Source organism: Puma concolor, chromosome C2 (genome assembly GCF_028749965.1).
Source record: "Puma concolor isolate L17-30 chromosome C2, mPumCon1.1.hap2, whole genome shotgun sequence".
Classification (NCBI taxonomy): Eukaryota; Metazoa; Chordata; class Mammalia; order Carnivora; family Felidae; genus Puma; species Puma concolor.
Window position 1 is genome coordinate 8,334,735 of NC_141675.1, and position 23,074 is coordinate 8,357,808.

General features: G+C 47.6%; 1 long non-coding RNA gene across 2 annotated transcripts in view; it reads left to right on the plus strand.

The window, feature by feature from the left end:
* The first annotated feature begins 1,756 nt into the window (after positions 1–1,756).
* Positions 1,757–23,074, plus strand: part of LOC147577073 (uncharacterized) — a 34,163-nt gene continuing 12,845 nt past the window's right edge. The window contains exon 1 of one of the 2 annotated variants that reach the window (XR_015255978.1): positions 1,757–2,553. This is a non-coding gene — a long non-coding RNA (uncharacterized LOC147577073). Of the gene's footprint in view, positions 2,554–14,315; positions 14,619–23,074 lie in introns of those variants that run through there. The other variant, XR_015255976.1, reaches the window with a different exon arrangement.

Here is a 23,074-nt window from a genome sequence, read left to right on the forward strand (position 1 = left end):
ATTGCATCTCAGTGGAGGTTTAATTTGCATTTTTGTTACTCTTGCCCGGTTTTGTGAGGAAAAGAAAATGTATTGAAAACATATAAGATAATACATTTCATACAAACACCTGAGTCTCCATCTCTTGAAACATTAATGCAATAGCACTGAATAGACATTTCCGCGTGGCATGACTGATTGAACTGAGTACCAGCTGTCCTCTTCGGATGGGCATTTATGTTCCAGTTTAATAGAGATTCCACTTTACCTCTTTGCAGGATTATATTACCTGCCTTTCCCTGTCAACATTTGAATTTGTCAGCCCGTTCTTTGACTTGGAGAGTCAGTGTATCAGTTAGCTATTGCCACAGAAATGCTGCGTAACAATCACAAAATGGCGGTGACATATGACGCTGAGCATTTATTGCGATTGCTATTGTGCGGTGGTTGGCAAGTAGGCTCTACAATGTTAGCTGGGCTCATTCACATGTCTGGGGTTTGGTTAGCTATCAGCTGATCTAGATACAGTTATAGAGCCATTGGAAAATGTGATCTGATATACATAAAGCTTAATATGCATTGGATGGCATGCTTCTTGTCCAGCATGTCTAGCTCATGGCATAAGCCCTCACCTGAACAACAGGTTCAGGGTTGGGGCCTGAGTCCTACTGACACCCATACATCCTATTGTTCCTCTAATAGGACCTTTCTAATGCCGATTTCTTCCCCCTTCCCTTTACCACGTTTCCTGCACTCTAGTTTTGGGCATAGGCTCAGTATCAGTAAGGGTAGGTCCTTCAGCTCTGTCAAAGATGAGAATGTACTCTGGTTCTTCCTGAACGATGTGGTGGAAGTGAGAAATGTAAGTAGCAATGTTGGCCTTAATAGAGAAAAGACTGAGCTTCCCAGGAGAAGGGGGAATTTTGGGAAGTCACATATAGACTCGAATTGCAACTCTTCCCTGGGTCCCCAGCCTGCTGGCCTAACCCTGCAGATTTTGGACTTGTCAAGCCTCCACAATTGTGTGAACCAATTCCTTAAAGTCTCTCTCTCTCTCTCTCTCCTCTCTCTCTCTCTCTCTCTCTCTCTGTTTACATACATACCTATGACACACACACACACACACACACACACACACATATATTCTGTTGGTTCTGTTTCTATGGAGAACCCTGATACAGAATGTTGGCAGGGGAAGGGTTTCCAACCTGTGTTGTTGCTTGTTTTCTTCTAAACTAACAAAATTAAATATATCTCACTACTGTGAGAATTTATTTCCTTCAATGTTATAAAAAAAGATGACTATTCCCTACATACACAAAATTCTGACTTTACTCCTTGTCGATCATAACTTTATTCTTAGGGTTCAATTCCCTTCTGATTCTAAGTTGCACCATAAAGATTTCTGGTATTAATTGACATTGAAGGGTCCCAGCTCCAGATAAGTGTTCTGCAAGCTCTAGGTTTTTCTCCTGCAATGGTGGGTTATAGGGGTGGTGAAGGGGTAGAAGGACCAGGCTGAAAAGAAGTCTCCTCACCTGCCACCCCCTTTAGAGAGGGGGTTATGCACCCCCTCCCCCCCTCCCCCCACAAAGATTTAGCCCTTCCCTAAGCACCATGTATTCTGGGAAACTGTTCTGGGCTCTGGGACTGGTTTGTTTCAGGCCAAACCTAGGAATGGGGATGGTGTAGACACAAGAATATTTTGAGCCATTTTGTCTCATTTAACCTAGCAGAATTTACACTCAATTTGGGACTCAGAAGTGGAAGATTCTGTGTGTCCTAGAGATGCCAAGTTTTGTACAAATGGCATCACTGACATATAGATCTTGACTCGCCCTTGAGGATCCCTGAGAGCATGTAAGAACGATCTCAGTAGCCAGACTTGGAAAAGGAGAGGAAGTGAGAGGGGATATCAGCCTGTTGGTGTGTCAGGCAATCTAAACTCTGGTGTTTTCACAGCAGTTGAGGCTGGGATTTTCGTCTTCCTATCACATTATTTTACAAATATTCCATGGAGTGTTTGTTCTAAATATCCTTTGATTTGGCAGAGACACCTCTGCATCACGAGGAACTGGCAGCTGGAAGAACTGAAGGAACCCTGCAGCGGGGGCTGATTTCTTCACTGCTCATAAATTCTGCATGCTGTGGAAACAACAAAATGCATAACAAACACACACTCTGAGAATCTTCTTAGGAACCCTTTTCAGTCTGTGCTTCTGCCGAGAACAGGGGCATCATCTGAAAAGTAAATAATCACCTGGGGTCCTAAACCCACAATGGGTGAATGAGAGACTGATGGGCTTGACTCTCCAAATTTGGGTCTCACTCCCTGGATTCCACCGGCAAAAGCCAAGTGTGCAGGGGGGTGAATGGTGGCAGGAGAGAGAAGGAAGAAGAAAGTGGTAATGCCAGTCTCCCAGTGCAGCCACTGCTCTTCTTTGGGGAAAGAAGCCGGCACAAAGAAGGTGACAGCCAAAGTGAGCCGCCGTGACACGGAGGCGCCTGAGCTGGCCACTCCTTGGTTCGAGTCCGAGCCACGTGACTAGAGGTTTACCAGCCACGTGACTAGAGGTAGGTCATCTCATGCCTTGACCCTTAGTTTCCATAGTGTACGATGACAGCAATAACTACCTCAGAGTTGTGGGCAGGTCAAGATCGTGTATATGAAGAATATGGCACATACTAAGTCTTCATAAATGCTAGTTGTTGTTGCTTTTGTTTTTACCGTACGTATGGTTGCGACACCAAGGAAAGCTGACGGGCAGCCACTTCTGCCTTCCATGAGGGTCCCTGAGTCAGTGGCAGGGTGGGGCTGAGAGCTGAATTGGTCATGGTTCAGTCTAACTAAAGGGTCAGCTTCTTGAGGCACCTGGGTTGCTTAGTCGGTTAAGTGTCTGACTTCAGCTCAGGTCATGATCCCCCAGTTTGTCAGTTCAAGCCCCGCATCAGGCTCTGAGTGCAGAGCCTGCTTGGAATTCTCTCTCTCTCTCTCTCTCTCTCTCTCTCTCTCTCTCTCTCTCTCCCCTCTCTCCCTCTCTCCCTCTCTCCCTCTCTCTCCCTCTCTCCCTCTCTCCCTCTCTCCCTCTCTCCCTCTCCCTCTCCCTCTCTCCACCCCTACCCCACAAAATAAATAAATAAATTTAAATAATAAATCTCTCAAAATAAATAAATAAACTTTAAAAAAATAATAAAGGGCCAGATTCTTGATAAACCATTGCCTGAATGCTTGGAGAAACCAAACCTGCCCTGGGGACAGGTATGTATTTTGTTCTTTGACCCCTGGCCACCTTGCTCAGGAGAGGCAGCTGATCGCAGGACAGGCTTGTTTATCTGACCTCTGCTTATCTGGGCCATGGGTTTATCTGGACAGAGTCCTCACCTGGCTGTCTTCTGTCTTGTGTCTCTCCTGCACTCCCTTCAGGACAGAGCACCGCACCCCTGGAGACGCTTCGTCTCCGTTTAGAGAGACTTCTCCGGCCTTCTTACGTCACATTTCTCTTAGGTTATTCAGGTGTGTGTGTGTGTGTGTGTGTGTGTGTGTGTGTCCCCTAAATCAGATTAATAGGAGGTCTGAAAAGTAAAAAACGAATCAAAGACGGTAATCACTTCACAAAGAGTCTCTTCTCTGTCTCTTCACAAAGAGTCTCTTCTCTTTCTCTTTAATCTCTCTGTTGTTTTGATAAACTTGGTGCTGATTCCAGCTATGGCATCATGGAAAATCTTGGCCTTCCATACTATCTGTGAGGTTTATATCAGGGCCATCTTTCCTCATAAGGTGGAGTTATGTTAAAGAAGTGAGCTACCCAATGTGAGACAGCAACCTGGCATACCAGTAAAGCTAACATATTTGGGTACAGGTGGCCTGAGTTTGTGTCCTGGGCCTGGGATCTGGACTAAATTACTTACCTGCTCTGAGCCTTAGTTTCCTCATATGAGTTAGGTGATCTTGGTTTTCTTACTTTTTGTATATGCCTCAGTTTATTGTAATATTTGTGTTCTGGTTGAAATTAGAATTGTGATATGTTTTCAAAGTTTTTTTTAATGTTTATTTCTGAGAGAGAGAGAGAGAGAGCAAGCGGGGGAGGGACAGAGAGAGAGAGAGGGAGACATAGAATCTAAGCAAGCTCCAGGCAGCTGTCACTACAGAGCCCAATGTGGGACTCGAATCCAAGAACTGCAAGATCATGACCTGAGCTGAGGTTGGACACTTAACTGATTGAGCCACCCAGGTACCCCAGAATTGTGATATATTTTGAAGGTGAGTAAGAACTGACCATCCACATTGAAATGTTAGGTGATTATTTATAACTGTGCCTTGGAACGTTCTGGGTCATGTCAGGGTGTTAAGAAAAAGGCCAAAATCTCATTAGGCTTTATATTGGGCAAGATTGAGAGGAACTGAAGATTTTAGATAAGGAAAGATAAATGAATGTTCCTTACCTTTGGTATCAGGAATCAGAGCATTGAAAGAATAAAGATCCCATCCTGTGTGGAGCATACAGCATGGCAATAGGTCATTCCTGACAGTCCCCGAAATACCCATCTAACCTAGACCTGCTCTCTATGTTTGCCCTGCTCAAAAAGGGCAACACTGGGGGAGTCCGGTTGGCTCTTGATCTAGGGGGTGTGAGTTCAAGCTCCACGTGGGGTATAGAGATTACCTAAATAAATGAAACTTAAAAAAAGAGCAACAGTGGGGGCTACTGATGGCCAGGTACCTAGCATCAGTCTGCTGAGAGCTAGAGTGTCATCCAACCAGGCCACCGTCCCTGTACCAGAGGTGACCTGAGGCTGGGGAGAACCTGCTGTTGGAGAAGTCCTGTGTTGGGCGGTAGGATTGTGGGGCGATGGAGAGAGTTTCACAGCATTCCCTGTTGGATGGTGTCTCCCAATAACCACTTCTGCATTAAGACCCTATTGGATGGGCCATTACTGAGAATGAAAGGGTGCTGGACATGAACTCTGAAGGGCTTGGGTTGAATCTATGGCAAAATGTACTGCATGAGAATTCTGAGTTTGGTGAATGCCAGTGACCCTCAAAGAGTCCGAGTTTCCCCACAGAACTCAGCATGTGTGATGAAGCTAAATTCAGAGAAGAAAAAAAACAAAACAAAACAGAGGATCTTGGATTCCAGGTGGTTTATTAAAAGCCTTCTTGGGGTGCCTAGGTGGCTCAGTCAGTTAGGCGTCCGACTTTGGCTCAGGTCATGATCTCATGGTTCCTGAGTTCAAGCCTTGCACCTGGCTGTCTGCTGATAGCTTAGAGCCTGGAGCCTGCTTCGGATTCTGTGTCTCCTTCTCTCTCTCCCCTCCCCTGTTTGTGCTCTGTCTCTCTCAAAAATAAACATTAAAAAAAATTTTAAAGCCTTCTTAAAGAAGGCTTCATTGCCTTGTTGTTGTGTGGGGGCTTCTGATCCTAGAGGAGGTACCCTAGTACTCCCAGGTATAGCTCCTTAACCCGGGGGTCCTTGGAGGACATATGTCAAAAGGGGCCCCAAATAAATACAAGAGAAGGACTTTGTAAACAATGCCCTTTATGCAACTTTAAGCTGTTGTAACAATTATCATTACATTGATCTTCAATGGAGTGTTTTTGTTTGTCTCAAATGGACAGAAACTACCCTCTGACAGGTGCATGCAAGTTCTTATCACTGTTCTAAGAGGAAAATTCTCCCAGGAATGTACTGTATGGAACCTTTCCTGATGATGCCATTTTCCTCTAAGTGTTTACTGGTAAAGCCCCCAGAGCAATATTATCCCCAAGACACCTTAATGTGGATAATATCCAATCTCTTATTCCCTTTAGAAAGGCAAACAATCTTGGTGGTTTGCCTGCTGCATGGTGTGTGTCACACTTTATCATCTTTACTGAGCACTGTGAGTTTAGAAAAAGATGAGATTTCTGTTCTAGCAAAACGGGAGATTAGAAAATCTAAAACCCTTCCATTACAAACCACTAACGATGCTAGATAGAACATTAGAAACATAATTTTACTTTATTTTAAAGTTTGTTTATTTTGAGAGAGAGTGAGTGAGTGCTGAAGGGGCAGAGAGAGAGAGAGAGGGAGAGAGAGAGTCCCAAGCAGGTTCTGCACCATCATCAAGGAGCCCAATGTGGGGCTCAAACCCACCAACCCTGAGATCGTGACGTGAGCCAAAATTAAGAGTTGGACGCTCAACTGACTGAGCCACCCAGGCGCCCTGAAACATGATTTTAAATGCAAGATGACCTTGCAAGAAAATGAAGGAGGTCATTAGACACTAGGGACGAAGAGGTAGAGGGAATTCAGGAATGTGAGTGAGCACTGATGTTTCTGGCCGTCTGGAGGCACCTTTAACCACAGACATGAACAGAGGCAAGACACTCCTCTTTCTACTCCATGTGAAGCTATGATCCACAAAGGTCTACACTCTTAGTAAAAACATAAACCAGGAAAAACCCTCCTTGCAAAGGAGTAATGCAAGGAAACTTGTCTGTCCCAGGTGAGTGTTGATTCCGAGTGGAGGGGAAAAGTATCCTCTGTGAATCTGTGGACCTGGGCTGGCCCTTGGGTGGGGTTGGTGCTTGAACGCCATTATTTGCAAGGTTGAAATAAACAAACGGAGGTTTTTTTTTTTTTTTTTTTGAGATAGAGAGGGTGCAGGTGAGTGAGGGGCAGAAAGAGAGGGAGAGAGAAAATCCCACGAGGGGCAAGAGGGAGAGAGAGAGGAGAAGCAGGGCTCACCTGAAGTGGGGCTTGAACTCACACATCATGAGATCATGACCTGAGCTGAAGTCCAATACTTAACCAACTGAACTACCCAGGCTCCCCCGAGCTGAGAATTTTTAATTTAACGTAGGCTCAACACCTGAAAAAGCAAATGGAGATCCTCTCCAGGCTCAAATAATGCCCCCTGACGGAATTCCTATGATTCTGGACTCACAATAAAAAAATATATATATATGAAATTCACTGAGAAAGTCAGTAGAAACACCTGTATGGGAAAAACTCTTCTTCCGTTTCTCTGTACTCTTAGTGCCCCCCAATACTTCACTTCTGGTCACCAAAGCTGTGAGGTTTTCCCCCATACCAAGCAACTCTCCAACACCAGTGGGGTGTCCTACAATTTAACTCCATTTGGACACTATCTACCCAGAGATAACGTCAGAGCCCACAGGTTAAGGAATCAGTCCCACAAGACTGCTCCCTGACCGAGACACTTCAGATGCCAACCACAAACCCAGGCTGTTACTTGTGCTTCTGACCAACCCACTATCAATTAGAGGGTCCTATAACCCCCTTCTTGGGTTCAATAATTTGCTGGGGTGGCTCACGGAACTCAGGAAGACAGTGGGCTTCCTAGGTCACTGGTTCATTTATTTAAAAGGATAGAACTCAGGAACAGCCAGATGGAAGAGATGCATAGGGCAGGGTCTGGGAAAGCTTCTTTCCACTTCCATACCATTCTCCTGGCACCCCCACTTACTTCCAACCCAGAAGCCCTCCTACCCTTTCTGTGAGGGGTTTTATTTTAAGGTGTATTTATTTTTGACAGAGAGAGAGAGAGAACATGAGCAGGGGAGGGGCAGAGAGAGAGAGAGGGAGACATAGAAATCAAAGCAGGCTCCAGGCTCCAAGCTGTCAGCACAGGGCCCCACGCGGGGCTTGAACCCACGGACTGCGAGATCATGACCTGAGCCAAAGTCTGACGCTTAACCGACTGAGCCACCCAGGTGCCCTTCAGCTCAGTTCTGCTCCTCAGACAGTCTTTGAATGCATATATCTATCACATACAACATTTGCTAAGCTGTCAACCACTCAAAGTGTGGTCCTTAGACCAGCACCACTGGCATGGTCCAAGTTTGTAAGGCAGATGGTTTCTCGGGCCCCACCCCAGACCTGCTAAAACAGAATCTGCATTGTAACAAGTTTTTCCCCAGATAATTTGCATGCATATTACAGTGTGAGAAACAATGATCTAAGCACATGAATTAATTTATTTAATCCTTAAAACAACTCTTTGATTCAGATCCTGACTCCAAAGCCCTTACTCCTTCCTGGAGTCCCAATAGCCAGCAAAAGATGTAGCTTGGGGTGTTGGTCCTGAATAAACATCCATTTTGCTTTTTTTCCCATCTGGAAGATGAGGAGATTGCTGCTGAGGGCAAAATAAGATCTGGGGAGGGTCTACCTTCCAGAGGGTTCATGGGAAGTTGAACCCTGAGTCCCCGGGCTTTATTGAATTCAAAATTTATGGTGGAACAGAGTACGTATTTGGAGTTCCTAACCCCAAAACCCTGCAACCACCTGTAGTCCTGGTTTATTTACTCAGTTCTTGCAGAAGAAGGATTAAGAGTTAAAATAAAGAAATCACCAAGGTTCGGTGACCCAGTCCTCCTTTTGATAGGCGGTTGTGTTTATGACTGTAAAAGTAGGCGTGGGCGCCCTGGATGTGGGGTCCAGCCTTGAGAGCCAACGGCCAGGGAAGAGCCGGCATCATTTGCAAACTGGTGAATGGATCGCTGTGCCTGTGTTTCAGAAAGTCCTTGCTCCACTTGTGGGTGCCTCAGCACTTGCCCAGAGGGAATCCTTAATCAGCCGGATCGCCTTAATTAAAGCTCTCCAATATTTCATTGGCGATTAATACCTATTTGCAAACAGCTGAAGTTTCAACCGTTCGATGCAATAAGCTCAAAACTCCGAGTCTGATGGAAATTCCATCAGCCCCTCCAGAGAAGAACAGTGCATAGGATGGCTTGGAAAGCCTTCAGGGGACTTGATGTGCATGGAATAATTATTGCTACTAAATACCATCACTATCATTCTACTGCCGTTACTTGATGTTAGCAACTGCTGCTGCTGTGCCCCAGGCACTGTGCAAAGTTCCTTTCCTGCATTATCTCATTTAATCTTTGCAACCAACCTATGGGTTGGTTGGGGTAGGACTTCCTACCCCAATTTCACAGATGAGACAGTTGAAATTTCAAAAGGTTAAGTAACACGCCCAGTAGCAAAACTCGTGAATCATGTCATGGCTGGGATCTGAATACACTTTTAGTTCATGGCCTAAACCAATGCCTCCCAAGATTCTTGGGTTTTCTTATGCTTCTCTCACCTTTGGGGTTCCATGACATTCCCGTGGAGTCCTTCCCCACCCTTTAATTGGCAAAGGAATTACATCTATTGGAATGTTTCCTGCAGGGAATATCTGAGTATGTCTCTATGTGGCTTAAACTATCAGGAAATATGTCACCTCGCACTCCTGTACAATGGTCCAGAGGAAGGTGGGCATCGGAGAGGAAGATGGGTCTCATGACAGTGGCTCTGGCACTCAGTGTGGGTGGGACCAAGAAAGCTGTCCCCAGACATGACACTTGAGCAGAATCTGAGGGTGAATGGGAATGAGCCAGGGGGAGGTGGTTAGAGACAGTGGGGACAGTCAGGGAGAAGATGATTAGTGCCATCGAACTGGACCGCCTTCAGCCTGGTGGAGTGTGACCCTGGGCACAGGAGGGCAAGGAGAGGTGGCTGGTGGCAGATCACACAGCGTCTTGAATTCATCTGGAGTCCAAGCCCTTGGCGGTGGCATGGAAACCCACAATTACATTAGCTGCCTTGTAGACAGGCAGACTAGAGCACCAGGATAAGTAGGAGGCGTTTGTGGTAATTCAGGAAGCATTGGAGAGGGGGTGGGGGAAACAGAAATGAACACCCTTGGGTGTGATTCAGGAAATCTGATCGACAGGACTTGGCGATCGATGCACAGAGGGATCCGAGGATGCCATCAGATCTCTGGCTTGAGTGAGGGCTTGGGGCCTTTCAGACAGATGGGGACGGTAGGAGGAAGAACCCACGAAAGGACCTTGCGCACCCAACAGGGGTCTAATGGCTCCAGATGCCACTCAGGAAAATGCCCAAGGAGGCTTTCATGAAAGTGCACATTTGAGGCTGGAGCACCCCTGCCGATCTGCGTCTCTGCACTCCTCTCTGTGTCCTAGGTGAGGACGGCTTGGCAAGCAGGACAAAGCAAAACCGCACGCACGTGCGCCAAGTGGACGGGTCCACAGATGCTGATAATTGGTATTCTATCAACCAAGACGGTCAGCAGGGGGGCTTTTGTCTGTTTCTGTGGCATTTGCTTGGGGTGACTCAGAGCGATTTGAATGTCTCTGCCGCTTACAGATGTGGCCGCTTGGTAATGCATTCTTTTGTCTTGTCCAAATATTAATAAAAATACTTTGCATAGAGCTGTAGGCGCCCTTCTGGAAGGTCTAAGGGCTTTGAACAGGCTCTGGCTGAGGAAGAATTGATCTCTGCGGGGGAGGAAGCTATATCCCTGTGTCGCACATCAAGTCCCTCAGCTGAGGATTTCAGAGCTGTTGATGGTGAGGGGACTGCTTTTTCAGAGGTTATAGCATCTCCTGGGGCGGCTCAGCTGTGGTATCAGGACTGGGAGCCTCTGACTCCCAGGGAAGCTGAGCCTAGAAAGATCAAATGACACCCACCTAAAGTGGAGCTGGGCTTAACCCCAAGAAGCTTGGCTTCTTCCCACCTTGCTCACCTAGTGAGGGTTTCACCCCTCACCACTTCTGATTTTGGACAAGGGGGTCCTGGATGAAGAAGTGGAAAGAAATGAAGAGGGTGAGGTACAGACACCAGGGTAGATGTGCACTTTTGCTCACCTCTTTTATGTTCAAAACAGCCCCCAGAGGCAGATGCTCTCATTCTCGCTTAGAGACAAGAGCTGGACGCCAAGAGAAGCTAAGGCCTTGCCCAAGACCACACATTGAGAGCTAGAGCTGTGACCTCACCCCAGGGCTGTCTGAGCTTCCCTTCTACTTTTTTTTTTTTTAAGTTTATTTATTTATTTCTCAGGGGTGGGGGTGGAAAGTGTGAGTGGGGGAGGGGCAGAGAGTGACAAAGAGAATCCCAAGCAGGCTATGTGCTGCCAGCGTGGAGTCCAACTGGGACATTCGAACCCGCAAACCGTGAGCTCATGACCTGGTCTGAAGCCAGACCCTTAACCGACTCAGCCACCCAGGCGTACCGTCTGATCTTCCTCTCCTAATAAGATACAAAGAAGAGAGAGGTGAAGATCCACAGGGATCTGGAGTGACACTTAGGGTTCCTTGGTTAGAATGCACACAGCACCGCCAAGTTCTACCCGAACCCCAGGGAATCAGCAGGGCTCGGCTGAACTAATGGAAGCCATGAAAATGAATGACAGAGACAGGCCCAAAAGTGCCTCCAGGGACTAATAAAAGGCCAGCTCTCACCAGACGATACGGAAAGTCGGAATCTTAAAAGTAATGTGCACTAGTCGTGTCCGTGGATTGCATACGTGTTTGGCGCATACAACCTCATTTAGTGAACACTGTTACCCCATTTTATAGACAAGGGAACTGAACTGTAGAGGCTAAGTAATTGGTCAAGATCATGCCGCTAGGAAAATGGGAGATCCAGGTCTAACTCAGGACCGGGCAGTCTGATCTAAAAGCCCAGCCTCTTGACCACCGTATACTGTCACCTTCTGACAGCAGCTGGCTCAAAACCTTGCCTGTGTGGAGCATGCAATGTGCCCCCATTGACATCAGGGAGGAAGTGATGCTGGCTGGTGCAGCTGTCCCTTAACAACTTGAAGAATAAACCGAACAAAGGAATAAGGAGAATTAAGGCTGGGCTGATCATCACTCATAGGTGATATTATTATTAACTAAAAATACCCCAAGACATACAACTGCCCAACTATTTACAGTAATAGAAGATTACAGTACGAGGGTCGTATTTTAAAATAGCAAAATCAATAGTTTTTCTATGTTAGCAATGATCACCTATAAATCTTTCTTTGAAAATCTTAATTCAAAACAGGAATACAAATGTAAAAGTCTTAGCGGACAAGAGATCTACAGAAACAATATGTAGACAGACAACAACGTTCTTAGGGAGACACGTAAAAGAAGGCATGAATAATTTAAGAGGTGCACCTTCCCCGAGAGTGGGAAGACCCCTCACTTATGGGTGTCAATCATTCCCATATTAATTGTTGAGGTGCAATTCTATTAATTCTATGTCAGTGTTTTGTGAAATCTAGATAATACATACACGTGGGATGACAATCATCCCCAAATTAATGGTTCCATGCATTCCTCTTAACTATACCTCTAAAGCTAGGTCTTTTAATTGAGGTGACACATGTTCTTGGTTGAAAAATCAAATTGTGCAAAAAGATTTATAAAGAGAAACAACCATTTCTTGCTTCATCCTTCCGAGCCTGGGCCCTACTCTTCGGAGACAGCCCTTGTAAACACATTTAGCTCTTTCTTTGGAAAGCTGCCTCTGTATTTTTCAGTAGGTTTTGCTGCAATTTATAGACTGATCAATTTTGGACATTAATTCTTGACCTCCTGCCATGACAGATGAAGACTTAATTCCCCTCCACGGCTTCTCCATCTCTCCCCAATGGCCCAGGATAATAATGTCGCTGTTTTTTTCTCTGTGTTACATTTGTCACTTTTGGAGATCTGCTTGGACCTTATTTCTTTTTAGGCCAATAATAGCGACTTCCTCCTCTTCATCTCGTAAGGCGAGGTTTACATCCCTACAGATCTCCTACCCCTTTCCACTCCATCGTCTGTACTCCAATGTCCACATTGTCAAGGCGGAGGATGTTTTTATTGTGTTCTTTTATCCCGAAGTCTCCTGGTTTGGTTTTAGGTAAATTTTAGAAGTGGGAAGTCATTAACAGCGATTGCGTTGTCATGGCTACGTAAACAGGGCTCACACCAGAGCTAAACGGTATGTTGTGAGGATGGTACCTTCCCCGCACAGGTTTGTTTTCATTTTCTCTGGGGTCAAAAAAGATCTTTCCTTTGATTTTTCCATTGTCTGCTTTCATTGCCTCCTTCACTTCAAATTCTCACGGAAAGCAGAAGATCTCCCAAATCTTGCCCCAGGCCCCAGCCTTCCATCCTGTTCCTGTTGGGCTGGGGTGCCCATCTCTGCACGCCTTCTGCCCCACACCCTCTCTGTGGGCCCTCCTGTCTCCTGGGCACCATTTCTTATTGGGGGAGGTGGGGGCTCACATCCTATTGAATTCCTAAGGAAGGACAGATGGGAGCTAGTTTTGCTCATTTCCACAACTAAAAATGACTTTATTCTACCCTAATTCCTAATGGCGTTAACTCTCATTGGTAATCCTTGTCTGAATCATTTACTTCAGTCTGGGCTGCAAACTGGTAGACTTTCCAGTTTTCTTCATTCCTGCCACATCTATTAGTTGGCATTCTTGTATAAAGGAGATTTTTATTTTTGTTCACCAACTATGTGTAAACTGTTAGTCCTAAAAAGCAGAGAATTGCTTAGTTCTTCCCTCTCTCTCTCTTCTTAAAAATTTCATTTATTTATTTATTTATTTTGAGAGAGAGAGAGAGAGAGAGAGAGAGAGAGAGAGATAGTGTGCAAGCAGGGGTGGGGGGCAGAGAGACAGGGAGAGAGAGAATCCCAAGCAAGCCCAGTTCAGGGCTTCACCTCATGAACCATGAGATCGTGACCTGTACTGAAATCAAGAGTCGGACACACCTAAACAACTGAGCCACCCAGGCGCCCCACCTCTCTCTTTTTTAATGTCCATTGAATGCATCTGTGAAACAGAAAGCAAAAAAATCGGGTTGCCTTTCTATGGGATTGATCCGTAAGTGATCCACTGTGATTTCTGGACTTCTTCCTGTTTGGGAATCAGAAGGATGGGGGAGTCCCGCACCAAATGGATTCAAGTCCCAAACCTTTGCTTCAGGACAGGTAGAGAAAGAGGATAAATCTTAACTCCTGGGAAAGCGCCTTGGCCTCTCCTATGGCACCGTGCAAAGAATGTACTAGGCACCAGCTCGACCCACTGTAATTCTGGCGTTTTAAAATTTCATGCTCCAGATGTTTTTAGAATAATTGGTGTGCCTAGTGAAGCCTTGCCTGCCTTAGCAAAGGGGGCCTTCTCCCCACTCTCCCAGCAAGCCCTGCCCTCTCAGGGGGGCATGTGGAAAGGAAAAAAATCCCAAATGACTCTCCAGTCCTATTTGCTTAATCTGTTGTGTTACAGCGAATACCCCTGGGTTTGGAGTTCATTGGAGCTTTGCCACAAAAGGAGAAAAGGAGGACATTTAAAATGTTTTGTAATCCTCTTGTCTCTTGGAGCAAAGATTGTAATTTCTGGTTCAAAGGAACTCTAGCACAGACAATCTGCCTTGTTTTGTTTGTCCCGGGGGAAAAAAACCACAACGCACCCCCCCGCGCCCCTTCCCCGTTCCTTTCCTGCCCTGTGTGCGCCTATCTACACATTCACCTACTCCTCCTTGGCTGTAGATTTCGTTCCCTTCTCAGCACAGGTGTGGGCTCTCCACTGCTGTTCTGGAGTTTGCGCTGGGCCCCGGGGGCTGTGGAGATGGGACACAGATGGTGTGGCCACATTCCGCCGTGGAGCGCCTTTTCCACACACTCCTGGGACAGTTTCTGGAGGCAAGTCCTAACGGCTCACAAAGTTTCCCAATCAGGAAAATGGCAAGTCAGAACCGAGCAGAAGTCCTGTTTACGAAGTGTCCTGCACTTGGCATGGAACAGGTCGTGGATAAAGGTCCCCTCCACACCGGCCCTGCCCCGGACAAGGTAAACCTCTCCTAGATCTGCGGTCTATGCCTCCACGTGTAAATGGGATTCATACTGGAAGGCTTTCCTGCTTATCTTAGGGAACGAGGTCACCAGAAAGGCAGAGCTCCTGATTCACATGACTTTCAATTACTTTGCCATTTTTTTCTTTCAAAACGACTATATATATACGTATATATATATGTATATATACGTATATATGTATGTATATATGTATATATATGTATATATGTATATATATGTATATATACGTATATATATGTATATATATGTATATATATACATATATATGTATATATATATGTGTGTATATATATATATATATGCATTTTCCTTAATACTTGAATATGGCAAAAAAAAAAAAAAAAATCAAACACGAAAGAGAAAGTTCAAATCCTCCCATCCCGTGTTGGGAACTTCTGTTAATGGCTGGGTATACAGGTACTCAGACTTGTTAAACAACAAAATTCAACTGAGTAAAGTTTAAAGATCTTATTGGCTTTATTCAATGATTCATGAATCGGCAGCATCCAATCTAGCAGACAGAAAGCAGCTCCGAGGAGCTGTGCAAAACGAAAGCCTTTTATAGGCAAAAGGGAGCAGGAACAAGGAAGTTATACTAGGCAGAAAGGCAGGTTGGTTATTGCAAGGTCGCTTTCCTTTAGGGAGGGCAAGGGTCTATCGCTGATCAGGTGACTCCTGCTTGACTGGTTTAAGATCCCATTTCTGGGAGACTCAAACTGTAATTAAGTGACGTCTTGCTTTGGGTGACATGAGGCTTAGCAGAAGGGATTTCATTTTGGGCCTGTTGGTCTTGTTTTGAGCAGACTTAGAAAGTGAATATTAAAATATGTGAAGAACTTCAAGTTTAGGACGTAAATGGAATCTCTTTGATTCTGTTCTCTCTCTGGCAACACACCTTATTTGTTTTCCCTCCTGTCTGGGTAACCCTGCATCAGCAGTGTCTGCCAGAGCCTGCCCATCTTTGCGTGGACTTCTGGGGTCTGGAATTCTGGCTCCTCTTTCCTACTCCCGGCTGGTCTGAGGACCTCACATCACACACCTGCTGCGACTCCCCGTGGGGCTTCTGCCGACATCTTTCCCTCCACGCTTTCCCAGGAAGGAGGACTGGGGACTGGTGTATCTGTGTTTTAGCACCTTTTTCTCTCCATGAGCGCAAACTGCAGTGACATTCTGAGACAGTACGTGCCCCAGTGCAGGCGGGGGGGGGGGGGGGGGGGGGGCCCAAAGCACCAAGGCGCTGATCTGTGTTTTTGGATCCCCGCTCTTGATGAAGCACTTCCTCCCTTGTTTCTCAGAGAAGGCCAGTCTGTGAAGCTTTGAACCAGGTCCCTGTTCCTCTGCACCAGCCTCATTTTCTTTTCTTCCTGATTTCACTTGTGATGGGAACATAGCGGAGGTGTTGCTAGGTGCCCCGACCTGATACTTACAATATCACTTAAATGGTGTAATCGTCACTATGCTCGCCGCCCAGATCACGGTCCTGGCCGCTCCGGCGCCCAGGTGCTTTCTCTTCCGGCCTCCTTTCCCTCTGCCCACATTGTAGAAGCTCTCGTGGGCCACCGGTACCAGGAATCACTTAGCCCGGCGGCCACTGCATTTCCCACCCCGGACATCGCTTCCTCGACACCCCGCCGTCCCCACAACCTTTTCCAAAGAAGTCCGTCGCCCTGGAGGAACCAGCCTCTTGCCTCTAGCTTCTTGGTTCTTCCCAACTCCATTTTCCGGCATCCCCACCTCGGCCTGGGCCCGGATCCAGGCCCCGGAGTTCCCAGCGGCAACCGCCCCGCCTGCAGCCGTGACACAGTCCAGAAGGGGTTAAACTCAGGCGAGCACCAGCTCCAGCAGTTAATCCGGGATTCTCGGCACTGATCTCCGTGCCTGTCATTTGCATTTCTCTCCTTTGTGCAGGCTTTTCTTCCTCCCTTTCCCCGGGCCGGGCGCCCACATTAGCATAGCTCACTCGGCGCGCCGGCTGCGGGGCCCCCGCTGTGCGCCAGCCTGTGCAATCTGCAGGCGCCATCAATTTTTCAGCGCTTTGCTCATTTCTCATTACAGTCAGGCCCATGCGGCTCCCCACTCAACACCCTCCTCGGCCGTCCTGCCGGAGCCAGGCTCTGTCACGTCCCTCCCCAGCCCTCCCGAGCATGCACTTGCTTGTAGAGGCTCCCACCATAATTAATCACAGTATTAATCCTGGCCAAGCCTGTCTTCCTGAATAATTATGTCAACACGCTTGGGTGCCTGGGCCCGGCAGAAATGTTACCAACCTTGAGCACCGGACGATATCCTTGCAGCCAGGACAGCCGCGGCGGGGTTGGGGGCTCCTTGCCTCCCCCTGCCACACGCTCACATACACACGGGCCCGCTTGCACACACGTGTGCACGCACACACTCACAAAGCTAAAGGCGCCAGGGAGGAGTAGAAATGGTGGAGCTCACAGCAAACAGCTTTTCTTTTCAAACAAGGAAACATGGCCACACAATGAAGTTATCTTTAGGTAGCAAAGTGGGTGGTTGTCATAGCGATGCGTGCATTATTAAGAGAGTGTTGTTCATCCCGGCAGCTAATCTTATAATGAGGCTGGCTCATTATCACGTTGTGGCAAAGTTGGCTTTTGCTCTCTTTTCTGCTGCGGGCCTAGGGTCCAGCAGGGTCCCCAGCTCCAAGCTGGATCATGACTCCCAGCATGCATCTTTTATTTGCTTACCCCATCCTCCTTCCCTGCTTTTCCCAGGGTGGGGGAGGGGGGGCAGATGCAGGAAGCTGGGGCTGGGCAGGGCTCCAGGTGCCTTTGCCTACTACGTGTCCCATAGTTGGTCCCTCTACAGTTTGTGACACACGTCACAGCACCTGAGAACTGTGTTGGCCCGGGTATCTGGGGCCTGTGTGAATTAAAGTTCCAGATGGGCTTGCACACAATCAGTTCCTCTACTTTTCTTCTACACCTGCTTCTCAGACCTCCCCTGTCCCAGGAAACCAATCTAATGGACCACATAATGCATCATGGCCACCATTTAATGGGGATTTCTTTATTTCCTAGTGGTCATTGCAATTTTACGAAGCCCCAAGATTTATTAAAAGTCCACTATCACCTCAAGTTTGGGTGTCTGGGACTCTCACTTTATGACCAGATATCCAGTTTATTTCAAATAGTTTTGGAGGTCGTTTGCCGTTGCCTTCTCTGGCAGTCTCTGTCTGAGTGTTTTGTAGATGGCTACAAAGGTCTATTGGGTTCAAGTTTATTTTCATGCTGCTTGTGATTTTCATCCTCCCCTTTCCTTTTCAATTAAGCTGCATCTGACTTTGCTCACCGTTCGGATTAGGGGGGCATCCTCTACAAAGGGAGAGGAGACAGCAAAGTCACCTCCTGCCAAGAGTGCCATCAAGGGAGATGGTCGCCTTGGACTTGAGAGGTGAGCCAGGGAAAGGCCATGGCTCGTACCTTCCTTTATTATCAAGTGTCACGCCACAGCGAGCACAGGTGCTGCCCTCCGAGGGACAGCCCTCAGTGGCGCACAGATATCTCCCGCACTGTCTCCAGCCCAGCAGATCCTCCGGGGGCTCCGCAGCCTGTGCTGTAGTGGGTGAGGCACTAGCATTTGTTGGCCGGTTTTCTCAGGGCACAGTCCACCGACGTGAGAATCACCTGGGGACTGATTAGAAATGCACGTTCTAGAATCTCCTGGCCAGTTGGAGCGGCCTTTTCAATAAGTTCTTCAGGTAGATATGATGCACATAGAATACTTCTCATGAGCCTGTTTGTTAAATTTAATTCCCCCCCCCCCCCTTTTAAAAGTAATATAGAGATAGGGTGAGGCTGGTTCAAACAATGAAAAGGAGGAATGGTCCCTGGTCCCCAGGCTCCCTCTACAGGGACTCCTACATTTTTGTTTTTTTATGTTTCTTTCCAGAGATATTCTTGCATACATATGTGTATAAATCCCTTTAAGACCCACAAATGGTGGTATCCTAAATGCACCGTTCTGTCACTTGCTTTCTTCACGATGCAATACATCTTGGCTATGGTTTCCTATCAACATATTGAAATCTTCCTCATTTTTTAAAATGGCTGCGGAGTACATTTCGTATGGGATACAGAACGTTTCATGGGTTTTGGATAAAGCTGGTGTCTGCTCCTAATCAGGCACCTTTCTTTCCTCAGGCTTTAAGAATTGTGTCTCAGAGATCTGCAACAGCTCCTGGGAACGGGGAGACAGTTGATTTCTCGTAAGCCCTACTTGTGACCATAGAGGAGCCTGTATCTTGGTTTGGGTTCCCCAAGGCAGACCCTCATTCCGGGATTTCTGTGTGGGTGGTTTATCTGGGGGGTGATCACAAGGGATGTCGGTAGGAGAAGGGCTGTATTTATACACTAACTTCTGGCAGCCACTGGTGACTGACCGGTTGTTTGTGGGAAGGCGGTGGGGGGGGGGGGGTTTGTTAAATTCCCCTGCGCTTCCGGTCTGCCTCACTGGGCGGGCAGGTTGTAGTAGCCGAAGAAAGCAGATCTCAGGCAGAAATGCTAGAAGTTAGGCAGGTGTGTGCTGAAATAGGAAGGGCAAGGGGATGTGATTGGGGTACCAAGAGTAGGTTGCTACCCAACTGGAGGTCAGCATTTCTAGACTAATCTTCATACTCAAAAAGTGCAATTGAGGGGTGCCTGGGTGGCTCAGTTGGTTAAGGGTCTGACTTCGGCTCAGGTTGTGATCTCACAGTTTGTGGGTTCAAGCCTTATGTTGGGCTCTGTGCTGACAGCTCAGAGCCTGGAGCCTGCTTCAGATTCTGTGTCTCTCTCTCTCTCTCTCTCTCTCTCTCGCTCTCGCTCTCAGTTGCACTCTGCCCCTCCCCCGTTCATGCTTTGTCTCTCTCTCTCTCTCTCTCTCTCAAAAATAAATAAAACATTCACAAAAATTTTTTTAAAAAGTGCAATTGAGGGGCACCTGGGTGGCTCAGCCAGTTGAGCGTCCGACTTTGGCTCAGGTCATGATCTCGCGGTCCGTGGGTTTGAGCCCCGCATCGGGCTCTGTGCTGACAGCTCGGAGCCTGGAGCCTGTTTCAGATTCTGTGTCTCCCTCTCTCTGACCCTCCCCTGTTCATGCTCTGTCTCTCTCTGTCTCAAAAATAAATAAAACGTTCACAAAAATTTTTTTAAAAAGTGCAATTGACATGGATGTGGTACCCGAAAAAGACAATCTATTCCTAGTTCTGTTCCTACTGGTTGGTGACCTTGACTGAGTTCAGTCATTCAAGCTTTTGGAGCTTTACTGTCTCCATCTGGAAAATGGGGTTGGTAGTACCTACCTCTCAGGATAGCTTTGTGGATTGAATCGGATTTCTAGTTTTGGTAAAAGGGCTTCAGAGCTCTGCACGTGGGTGACTACTCTTATGGCCTAACATCTGACCCTCTGGGAAGGAACCCAGTTTGCCTCCTTCACAGCCTGCCTGAGATCACCAAATCACCCCCAGTCCCTGAAGTCACTCATGTTAGTCTCTACAAATGCCAAAGTCAAATTCAGACCAACCCACGTGGCACCAAGATGGCAGCAAGAATAGGAACAAAATGTTTCCCAGGCAAATCCTTTCCATCGGGAGAGAAGCAAACCCTTTGATCCCATGGTAGCAAGACTACCTTGTTTGTTTTGCAAAAACAGCCTGGAATTTAGAGTCAGAAAGATTCTTAAGGTTGCATAGTTCATTGGCTTCGAGCATATGTAGCCTCTGAAACCCTTTCTGTAAAAAGAATGATGCTCAAAAGCTTTGTCAAATGAAAGCAGAGTGCTCTGCCAGTGGGATTTGGTGGGGGACCCAGGCCGTCCCTTGGGATCAGGTCATACCCAGGCTCCCGTAGACTCAGCAGGGGCTGTTTATAAACAACTGGTCTGGTACATCCCTTTTCAATGAGCAAAGGAAGAGATGGGGCCCCTTGTTGTCCTGTATTGGGGCTTCTTTTATTTTAATTTTTTTTTTAACGTTTATTTATTTTTGAGACCGAGAAAGACAGAGCATGAACGGGGGAGGGGCAGAGAGAGAGGGAGACACAGAATCGGAAACAGGCTCCAGGCTCTGAGCGGTCAGCACAGAGCCCGACGCGGGCTCGAATTCACGGACCGTGAGATCATGACCTGAGCTGAAGTCGGACGCTTAACCGACCGAGCCACCCAGGCGCCCCGTGTTGGGGCTTCTTTAAATGGTCCAGGGAACCCGACCGAGGCACCCTGGGCTGTAAGACCCCACTCGTGGAGAAGATGAAAATGGCAGAGACCTCCATCCCTATGCTCTGATTCTGTGCTTTAAGGATACATTCTCAAGTCCCTTTTCCTCCAGCCCCCTTTGATCCCACCTTGAAGCTCCCACCCTGGTCTCTGGTGCATCTTCAACTCATTTGCTGTCAAGCTCAGCACATTCCTTCCCCTGTTACCCTTTGCTCTCAGGCTTATAAACCTGAGATTCCTGCCTCCCCCTGCCCCCAGGCACTGGCCTGTTGGGCCCACCTCCTTCCCACCAAGCCTTCTGCTTAGGGGAGGGGGATGGGATGCCCAGAGAGATGAGCCGACTTGCCTAGCGTGGCCGAGTTAGCCCCTGGTGCACAGCGATTTTGATCCCGTGTGATTCCCAGTAGTTGCAAGGCCACTGTTTTCAGGCATCTTCTGGTTGGCCTTCTTCTTACCCAAATTAGCCCCCTCTAGGAGGGCTTGGCAGCTTTCCCAGAGTCAACTGAATGGCAAGGGGAAAAACAAAGTCTTAGCTACTGATGGGCACATCTCTTTCACCAGGGGAGGAAGAAAATGGCAGAGGGATTGCGTGTTGCCATATGGGTTGGCAAGAACCGCTCTGATATTTCTATTGTAATCATGCTGTCTGGCAAGCAGCACACCCGTCCCCCCCCGCCAAGCCTCCGTTGCCTCTTCTGTAGAATTGGGATTGTGATACCTTCTTCCTTGGCTTGCTGTGAAGACTACAGAGAATGGCATGTGGGAAAGGGCTTTGGAAAGAGGAAGGCCTTCCAAAATGGAAGAAATTTCTTTATTATTGTACCTTTCTGATGGCTGTGGAGGTGTAATTTCCATAAGGCTGAACATCAACCTCAGAGGGAGCCTGGCATGGAGGGCGGAACGTGCCTGCAGGGAATCTCACCCTGCCAAGAGGGAGCCATGCCCTCCAGATGCCCGTGACCAATGGGGACAGGAGTCGGTATAAATGCGCCAGTCTTTCACTTTTCCAGTGGGATGATTCTGAGGCACATCTTTCGTATCCCAGAGGGTCCCCAGCATGATTGAACCCCAGTACTGCTCACGAGTGCACCCTTCATTGGCTTTTCTCCTTTCCCCGTGTTGCCTTCCCATTTTCCTCTCACCCTTACTTTCTGGGGCTCCCCTCCCAAATAAACTACCCATACCCTGGTCTCTGTTTCAGGGATTGGTTTCGAGGGAGCCCAATCTAAAACATGCAGCACCGGGCAGCAGTAGGAAGAGGGCTAGCAGATGTCAAGGATCAGAGAAGGTGAAGGCCTCCCATTGCTGGGAAGCTGATAGGAGGCAGGGAATAGAGGTCCTTGCTGATCGGCCTGGGGAAGGAGGCAAGGCCCTTGGAAGGTTGCCTGTGCTCTGTTGGCATGACCCCAAATGGAGCCTAAGGCTTCCAGCCCTGGGCTAATTTGTCCTCAGAGAGTTCTCTGCCCAAACCCAGCTGGGGTGGGGACAGAGCACACAGGTGTTCTGTGCCAGGGCAGAGGCTTGACATCTCAATTCCGTGCATACCCCACTGAGCATGTGGGGCAGAGTCTGCTGGGAATATGTACCCCAAAGCAGCGTGACAAAACTAAACAACAAAAGCACGCCAGCAGGGGCGGGGGAGCAGGAAACTTAGGAATGAACTTACTATGTGAACTTGGATACATTGAACTTTTCTGGGTCCCTGTTTCCCATCTGTAAAATCAAAGGAGGGAGGGGACTGAAAGATCTCCATGCGTTGTCCCAACCCTGAAATTCCTATCTGACTTTTCTTCGCTGACCCTAGAACTAGATATACCTGGCGGGGATAAGTCAAGGCAGATTGGGGGTTAGCTCACGGCTTGTCCACACCATCTCTGGAGCATTACATTTTTACAGCTTCCCACCAGACCTGAGCCCCCTGCAAGGCTCTTCTACTATGGGGGGTCCTGTCCTGGACTCCTCCCCATCAAAGTCCTGTACCCCTCCATTAAGCTGGGATGCCACATCATGGAGCACTCTCAAACTGGACTTTGTTCCTGAACTTCTCTCTCCTACTCCACTTTGGAGGTTTATAGGTTTCTGGCCCTAAGTCAGGCTCAAGTTAGGGAAAGGGGAGAAACTTTAAAGTTTTGCCATTGAGTTGGACTGGACTTTCTTAACACTTAAATGTAAGATAAGGTACGGGCAAGGCCACACTCCCTCTGGAGGCTCTGAGGGAG